Source organism: Camarhynchus parvulus, chromosome 10 (assembly GCF_901933205.1).
Source record: "Camarhynchus parvulus chromosome 10, STF_HiC, whole genome shotgun sequence".
Lineage (NCBI taxonomy): Eukaryota > Metazoa > Chordata > Aves > Passeriformes > Thraupidae > Camarhynchus > Camarhynchus parvulus.
In genome coordinates, this window is record NC_044580.1 from 4,252,207 (window position 1) to 4,261,675 (window position 9,469).

The window sequence follows — 9,469 nt, forward strand, 5'->3', positions numbered from 1 at the left end:
CTATGCCTCAACCCAGAGACCTCCTGACTGTGGCATCAGATTTCCCAGATATGGCAGCAAGCCTGCTCAATGCATTTGATTATCTTCATTTTGTATTGCAGATTGTAAATATGGAACTAGTAAGATTGAGATGACCCTGACTTGTAAAAATCAGTGTGGAGAGGTTGTATGACAGAGCTATGTTGCACAAAATAAGGCTAAGGATGCTTAAAAAGGTGGTCAGCTCTTAGCAGCTGCAAGGCAGAAAGAAACTCCAGTCATGAGCCTGCATATGCCCCTTTGAAATGAGGATAGCTTGGGGGAGATAACAGTGCTTGTTAATCTGGCTGGAAGACGTGGATTTGAAGTACAGAAGACTTGACAGTACTTGCATGTAAATGAAGGAAGTCTGTTTCCTCTTTAAAAAGCAGAATATTTGTCTGGAATGTGGAAACTACTCAATATTTTACAACTTTTTTATAGTCTAAACAAAGCCCAACTGAACTTTTAACTGCTGTGAATTAGTTTTTTCTAGGAACCTTCAATTCAAGTGACCTTTTTGAATTGCAGTTTGTAGTAGGTCTTGGATGTGTGAATGAAGCTTCGGTGGCATTTGGGTTTTCTAAAATACAAAATCCAACTTCACGCATCCCCACACTCTCCCCCCCAAAAGCCAACCAAAGACAGACTTGCAAGGGTCTAATACACCACATTTTGTGTGGTTGACTGAAGCTGGGAACAAGTGGTGTAGGTCTGTGCCTTCCCTTACTGAACAAAATGCATCAACTTTGGCTTGCATTAGGCAGGAGTGTTGGTGTGGCTGTAGTTTGCCCTTCCTAATTCATACATTCCTGTCTGGCAGTGCGTTTTAGGGGACAAGGGCTGATTTAGTTTCAGCTCTTTTTTTTCCTTGATTCCTCTTCCTTTAAGTTCCTGTATGAATTTCTTCTTGGCTCTCTTGTAGCTGAGGAGTCTGAGAGGGCTCAGACTGCACAGGAAATCGTTCAGACTGAGCGAATCTGTGTATGCTGCATTGAGCACACAGGCATGGAGCTCTCCTGCAGCCTGATCCACTGGGGTTTAACACAGGAAATTATAATTGCTTCAGGGATGTTTTTAATTGGGTTTTGTTGTTCTCACTGCTGTTAAAGTGACTTAAGTACATTGCAGTGCAAGTCCTGTGCTTTACTGCCTTTCAGCACCCTAACAGGAGGCTCATGAGAATAGGAGGGTCTCATTCAGATTGTTGTTTAGTAAGGCATGATCATCTCTATTTGCCTTATTAAACAGAGAAGAGGTGGTCTAGCAAGCTCAATTTAACAAAGTTAGTGAAAATAGAAGTTTCTGCCTTGATAGCCACAAGAGGACAGCTCATGAGATTCTTCAGTGCTACAGTTTCAGATGAGATTTGAGATAAGCACTTGTGATATAGTATCAGTGATAGCCTTCAGAGGACAGTTAGTGAATCTTGTAACTGACTTAATCTTGGGTCTGAGACAAATCCCTCTGGAATTCACAACAAGTCTGCAAGTGCAGTGAATCTTTGGTGTTCTGTGTGCTGTGTCCTGCAGCAGCAGCACACCCTGGGATGGCTGCAGTGCTTGGAGAATGCCACCTGAGCCTCTTCCCTGCCCCTTGCAGTCTTTGCTCTTGGGTGCCACGCCTACTGACTGGGGCAACTGTCCTTGCTACACATAATAAGTTTAGTTTTACTTCTTTGGGCCTCTCATAGCTGATCTGTTCCCCTGGAGCTGCATTGAGCTGTTGGAAAGCTCTCTTGGGGGTGGCCTCTTTTAAACCATGATGTAGGCTTGGGCTTTTGCTAAAAGGCACAGAGCAGACTTCCATCTGTGCTACATCTGAGCTGATGTGAGCACAAAGCTTCCTCTGCCAAACTGTTGATGTGATGCAGTGCCTATGAAGTGGTTGCTGTAGGCTGTGCCTGGCTGTGGGAAGGTAAGGTGCTGGCAGTCTTGGCCTGTTTCCCACTGTCCTACAGATCAGTCCCCTGTTCCTGGACTGCTTCAGCATGGATCGCTCATGTCTGTTGTGATAACTGGGCTTGCTATTTGTCAGTCTCAGTTTTGAGAATGATTAGGATAGAGCAAACTCATTGGCAGGTAGCAGAATTATTTTGCTGCTGATCTGTTGAAAGTCTGGGTATGATGTGATTTTGATGGGGCAGTCACAATTTGCCTGTGCCCTACACAGCAGTAGGTGTAAACCTTGCCCTTCTACCGCCCCATGAAAGGATCATCTGCAAAAAACCTACAAGATTATAGTCCTGAGGTAATCCTGTAGCAAGTTGTGTTTCCTTCTGTATGCCTTAACACAAGGTTTGGCGTTTAAAATAATGCCAAATTGCAGGACACTTGTTCCTAGGTGGAGGAGGAGGTGCTGGGGGAGCACAGCTGCTCCATGGCCATGTGCTGCACCCTGGACATGTTTAATGTCCTGGCAGCTGCCCAGGGTGGCAGAGGTAAATGTTAGATTTGTTCACCCACTCCTTTATTTCTTCAGTCTGGCAGTTGCCTTCACAATGCAGGTTTTGTGCTCACAATACATATTTAGTCCAGGCATATGCCTTTGATTTGGTCCTTGATATGGCTGCAGTAATCCCTGCTGGATCTGTGCCTGGCAACAGATGTTGCTTCTTTCAGTGTCTGCACTCCAGGACAGGAGTTCGGTTGTTCTGTGTGGGGTTACACTGTAGGTGAACATGAAGTTTATTCAACATGTAAAAGCAGGGCAGAGTTTGTAGATTAAGTGTGGATGTGAACTTAAACCTGCACAAGTGAGAGACTGTCAGAGCTCCTGTCTGGGGACCTGAGACTTGGTGATCCTTCTGGAGCAAGCAAAGAAGCACTTCTTTCTGGTGATGTGCACTGAACCACATATTTTCTCTCACCTGCTTCTCTTGACCCTGAATGCTAAAGCTATGTCAGAACTTTTGAGTTGAAACTTCTTTCTTTGCCAGAGGAAAGCCTGCAAACTGAGTTGCCTGGGGTAACATGAGCCACAGCAGTGTGGGACCATGGAGTTGTTCCTGTTGGCACTCCAGAAAATAGCTTTGCCTGCAGTTGGATGTGTGGTGCTTCAGCTACCAGCTCTTTTCACCAAAGGGCTCCTGCCCCATTTCAGATAATAATTTAGGCATTTTCCAGGATAGCTGTCCTGTCGGACCTTGGCTAGGTCAGGCTGTGACTGACAACTGGAATGCACTTCCCTCATGCAAATAAAACACTTAGGCAAACCACTGGAGTTGTGGGGTTTTAGAGGATTTAAGATGCCTTGCATGCACAAGCAGTCTGCTCTAGAAAACCACTTCTGAAATGGAGTTCTGAAGTTTTTCTCCCAGCTGGACAAGGGAAGCAGCAAGCTCTGCTCTTGCCTGAATGAGTCTGGCCTTGAATTGCATTGAACAAGTCTGCCACACATGAGTATGTGCAGGGGTAGTGTTCATACATTCTCAGCTGAGAGGAGGAGAGGGATAAAGCCCCTGTGGAAAGGTGGCATTGAGTCCTGTGCCAGCCTTCACCAAGCACCTCACAGGCAAGAGGCAGGACTCAGCTCCCAGTACACACTGCAGAACTGAGCACTCCTTGGACTTCCAGCACCCTGAGAATGCCCCGTCCTTGGGAAGCGTGCTTGGTGCAATAGCTTTGCACTCTGTAAAATGTCTTTGCCCTTCGAGTGCAATGGCAATTTTGAAAGCTTAAATCCAGCATTTATCCTGATAGCTTTGTTTCCCCCTGTACAGTAACACCTTCAGCATTGAAAAGTGGTGCACTGAGGATACATTACAGACACTGAGGAAACACAAGTTAAATTTAGAACTTGTGCTGATAAGTGCTGTGATTATAAAAGCTGGCCCAGGACCCTGCAGAGCCAGGAGGATGCATTTCTCCAGATGCTTTCTCTCCCTCTTTGGTTTTGCATCCTCCCATGGCTGCTGAATTGAGCCGTGACCCAGCGAAACCTTTAGCTGCCACTTAGCGGAACAAAGTCACTGTCACTTCAGTCTCCCTTCCTCAGCCAGGGCTCAGACACAAGAAGGGCTGTGCAGCCTTTCTCTAAAGACAAAGCATTTCTCACGTCTCTCAGTGCATTGAAAGCTTTCCCATTCACACTTACATTGGCATTCTTATCCTGGCAAGGTTAAAGTTCACCACTTTCCCAAGAAGTTCCTCCATGGACTGTTCTCGGCTTAAAAATTCAGAACAATCCTTCTTTGGATGCAGCTGTTGAGCATTTGTATCCTTGTAGAGTGGAAGGGAATGCTCTGAACTCCCCCACAGGCTCTCTGCACTGAGTGTGAGCATTATCTCATTTCTGCACCACCTTCCTCAGAGCCAGCCAGTCCTGTTACAAAACAAGCACTGCGTACACAATGAAATTTGTCCTTTCGTACGAGATTTTCCATTGCAAATATTGATCCGACCACCACCCTATGCTCGCTTGTTTAGGCTGATCTGAGATTGAACAATCACGAAAATGCTGAGTGTGCCAGGAGGATTTTCAGCTCGGTGTCAGAGTGGATTACAACCCCCCCACGATGACTGGAGAAGTTGAGGAGTGAGGTGCGACTTCTCCAGTCATACCTTTGCTTCACGAAGCCACTGATTTATTCAAGGATTTAGCCTGGGCTGCTTGAACAATCCGAGTGTGTAATCCGACACGCAGGAAATTTCATTCAAGTTCAGGCTGGAATGACTTGGGCTGTGCTGTATGTCCATTTACCCTGAGGCAGAGGCAAATGCCTGCATTTCAGTAAAGAGAATTTCTAAGCACCACTTTCGCAGCTGTAGCTCATTCAGCATTGCACCCATTAACACACTGGTTACTTCTCTTTATGTCTGCCTTGATTTGATGTTCGATGGAATTCTGGTAAGGGCAGCAAAGCTGGGACTGTGCTGGTTTAAGCTTCCAAATCTGGTTAACAATGGCTCTTTTAGATCTGGTAAGTAAAATTCCTCCTGCTTTCAAACATCCTCTTAGGGTATCTGTTCCCACTTCACCTCTGCCCCCAGCTGTTTTTGTACCCTCAGTCCTCAGGATGATATGTGGAATCCCTGGTTGTAAACTCGAAGCTCTGCTCCAAGCTGAGTTCTGTTGCCTGGTGATTTTGGATGATACTGTCTCCCTCCTTAGAAATTTCAGGGATGTCAACGGTGATTTCTGCCGATTTAGCTGGCAGTACACGGTGATTTCTGTTAGAGTTTTCTATCTAAAAGAGAAATTTAGTCTGTGTTTTCAGTCAGAATAGTACAACTCAGTAAATTTGCCTTTTGGGCCAGTGTGTGGGACAGAATGGCTGCAGCCACATGTCACCCAGCAGTGATAGGCTCCAAATGTGCTCTTAATGGTGCCCCTGCAGCTTTGTCCCAGATCAGGTGTCAGCCATCCTTTAGCAGCTGGTAGAAGGACAAGTTGAGCCCTGTGCCACGTGGAACTGGCTAATTTGATGGAAATATGATTATCCAGCTATTCTAGAAACAGATCAGATTTGCACTGTGCAGGATCCAGGAGTGCACAAATCTGGAGATAACTGTGGCTCTGACCAAAATGTGAGCTGGCTGCTGAATTTAGGTAATTGCTAACAAAGAATAGATGATGGCTAACAGTTTGAGTAGTTATTTGCTCTCTCAAGTGAATGCAGCATTGGCATTTTGTTAATAACATAATCACAGGCAGGACACTAATTCCCCTTCCAGAATCTCATTCTCTGCACAAGCATTCTTCCCCTACAAAACCCAACCCATCAGCCCTGGTAGTCCCTTAGCAGCCATTTATTTTCCAGAAGGCAGATAAGACTCAGCATCACAACTTTGTTTCCTGTCTTGCTGACCAGCTCTGAGTGTAGTTCTGTGTAAGGACATGGAAGTACTGGTATTTGTGTGGCTGCTGACTGCTCTTGTGTCCGATGTCCCAGCCCTGCAAGCTGGAGAACAAGAAAGCCAGGGGAAAGAGATGGTGCTGAGCAGTCCAGGCTGCTGTTCAGGCCTCTACAGTTTGTCCTGTCCCTTGCAGAGTTGTTGCCACTCCACACTGGACGTGAGCAGTGACTTTTCACACTGTGTTTGGATAGCACTGATGTAGAGTGCCCTGTGCTGCACAGTTGAGCCACAGCACAGTGATACTGCCAGGGGTCTGTGGTACCCCAGAGTGTGTGAGTTACCCACCAGAGCTGAGCTGGGTGTTCCTCAATGCCCACCCAGGCTCCTGTCGGACACCCACCTGGTGCTTGGCTGAAATGATCTCCTCTTGGATCCATGTGCTTCCACTTCAGCTGCATTCAGTAATCAGTGAGGGATGAGCTGCAACTGGGAGAAAAATTACCTCTGGAGAGGAGACTCAGACCACGAGTTCAGCTCTTGAGACGGGAAGGAAGCCAAGGTAAGAGTTTCCACTGTTTATGCCCATGATCTGTTACCACTCTGGCTGATGTGTGCTGGGCTTGTTCACACTACAGAGCTCAAGCCAGGAGTCCTGGGGGAGGTGGCAAACACTTCAAACCTTGATCAGTCACTGTGCTCCTGCTGTTGCTACATGCCCACCTGGGAAGAGGTTGATTTCTTCCTCTTAGCTGCCTGGTTGTTGGAAATGCTGGAAGCTGGTTGGCTCTATGGATCACTGAGCTTGGCAGGAGGCCTGGCTGTGTTGGCTGTCCAAGAGTTGGGTCTGTTGAATCTCTGTTTCTGGTCTGATACTACTTTGTTGTTACTACTGGCTTGTGGGCTCTTAATATGCAGAAATCTGTTCTGTGCAGAGACGGACCTCGTCCTACACTTGCAGACATTTCCCAATTACGTGTGGTTGTCATTGGTTAAATGTTATTTCATACAGATTTTCCTGCTCTTCTCCTTAATTGGTACTAAATGGTAAAAGAAACAAAACACATTTTGACTTTAGTATAAGAATGCCACTGGAAAGGGCCCATTTCAGCTTCCCACCTTAGCTGAAAATTGAATAGTAACTTGATTGTGTCAGTTTTATTGCCCAAATGTTACTAAACTGGAGAGGAAATGTTAATAAGGGCAATGTTATTAAGGCAGTAACCTACAACTGACCTTCCTGTTTTTCCTACTGCTGGGGGTGGGTAGATGGATGACACCTAAAATGTGGCTGTTCTCAGAGGGTGTGGGTATTCCTTGATATCTCGGTTCTATTTGTGACAAGTGCTGCCATGCAGATAGGGCAAACTGAAGCATTTGGCTGATAAGTAGTTCCAAGCCACATCTAGACAATGTGAAGCAGAGGATTCATGAGAAAACACTGCTGCTGCTTTTTCATTTCCTGAACAGTCTGGAGTTACCATGTGGGACCCAAATGCTGTGACACTGGGGAGATTTTGAAATACCTGTAGCCTCTTGCCATTCAACAGTGTTTACTTGCCAGAGGAAGAGATTGGTAGAAAGGAAATTGGTATCCTGACTTTAACAGCAAAAATATGGAATGGTTTGATGGGAGAGAAAGAGCAGCCACCATTCCACCAGCTGTCTGTTGGTGATGCAGACCATGAGGTCCATGGAAGCAAGGATGATCTGCAGTTGGGTCTCAGGGCAATCCAGACTAGGCCCTGCAGTGCCTTGTGTGAAGTTGAGCCCCCAGGGAAATGAGCAGTCCTGCAAAATCTGTGTGTCCCACATCAGTAGAGAAGGTGCATCTCAGTGGTTTTGGTTTGGTTTTTTTTTCTGTTTAATTAAGATAATCTGCAAAATATCCATCTAAATTTATTTATTTATTGGTTCATTACAGTTGTCTTTGTGGAAGATTGAGTGTTCAAGAAGTGAATAGATTAAATCTCTTGTGCTTTTGGTTTCCTCTCCTGCTGTAGCTAAGAAGGGATGCTGTGGTTGTTGGGCAGCCCCACCAGTGCTGTCCTTTGTGTCACCTGAGGTGTGTCACAGAGGCCTCTCCTTCCCCTGCCAGCCTGGGCAGTGCTGTCCTCACTCTGCTGCCTTCAGTGCCATCCCAGCCCTGAGCCTGTGCTGGTGCCAGGGGCTCAGGGCCCTCCAGCCCTGCTGTGGGTGTGCTGGGGGAACTGGGGAGAAGGACAAGGGCCTGTGCAAAGCACTGCAGGCAGCCAAAGGGAAAGGGCCTGAAACTTCTGTTCCATCCTTGAAGGCAGAATTCAAATAAGATACTGCAAGTGCCTCTGACCTTCTCTGTGTTTCATTTAAGAAAAGATTGCATTGACCATTACACCTTTTTCTTTTGTCCTGATTTCTCTTGTCCTTTTTGTGTGTCTGAGCTAACAGTCCCTCTCTCCTCCATGCCTTTCAGGTAGCAATAGGATTAATTTTCATTGTCTGGATTCAGTTTTAAGGCCTGAAACCTTGGCAAATGGTCATTCTGCCCCCAGAAATAGTTTGCTATGATTCAAATTAAATCACCAGCTTTAAAATTTTTTAAACTATCCTGAAATACTGAAAAGGGAAGAATGGCAGAAACTATCCACCCATTCCTTGTACAGTACAGTAACAGTTGGAAACAATATTAAACTAGAAAGACTGATAGAGCTGAAATCTGTGAAATACAGTGAACCTGCACAGTGCAACACCTCTGAAGAGGTTCTGTTGCAGAATGAGCACATTAGGGGTGGCTGGAAAGGGCCCAGGGTGTCCCTGTGGCAGCAATCACAGAGGAGCAGAGGCTGAGGCAGCACAGGGAGCCAGAGCAGCCTGGGCAGGAGGGGCTGAGCACTGGAAGGGAGGGGAGGCTGCCCTGCTGACATTGCAGGGGAGGTAACTGGCAATTCCCTGGGGTCAGAGGAGAGGAATCAGAGCAGTGCAGCACTGCTGGAGGCTTGGCTTAGCTGCTCTTTGTCTTGTTGTTGTATTTTTAAATTTCATAATCCCAGAGAGGTGTTAGGGAAACCTTCCAACCAAGGCCAAAGCAAGCCTTGGGCCCATCATCTGTCCCAGAATGCAGAGCAAAGCAGAGCCCATGGCTAGCATGGATTCCATTGTGTTAGGAGATGGTTGTGATGGGGAGTGCCTCAAGTTTTCCTACTGGGGATGTGTCCTGGTCCTTCAGGTGCTCCTCTCAGGGTGCATTCACTGTTTTTTGTATTTTCATCTGTGACTGATAAACCATCCTCTGTCAAAAATGCCAGCATGGGCTGTGCATGGGGAGAAAGGGATCCATGGCAGAGAATGTGGCTGCCATGACCATGAGAGTGACTCCCAGGCTGCCTGGGGACAGTTCTCCAGCCTGCAGAGACTGCACTTGCTTCTGTGATCTTTCCCTTTGCACAGCCGAGATCTGGGCAGGATTTTCCTCCCAGGATCACCAAGCTCTGAAACATTGCTGGCAGCACAGTGTGCTGAGTGACTGTGCCAAAACATGCAAGTCCTAATCTCTCAGTTTTTTCAGAGAGTGGAGGCCAGGAGAACAATGGGATGAAGCAGGAGCAAGGGAGAGAAAAGCATGGTCAGTTGGTTATTTCCTGACTGGTGGTTGTAGAAAACATTATTATTATTGGGAT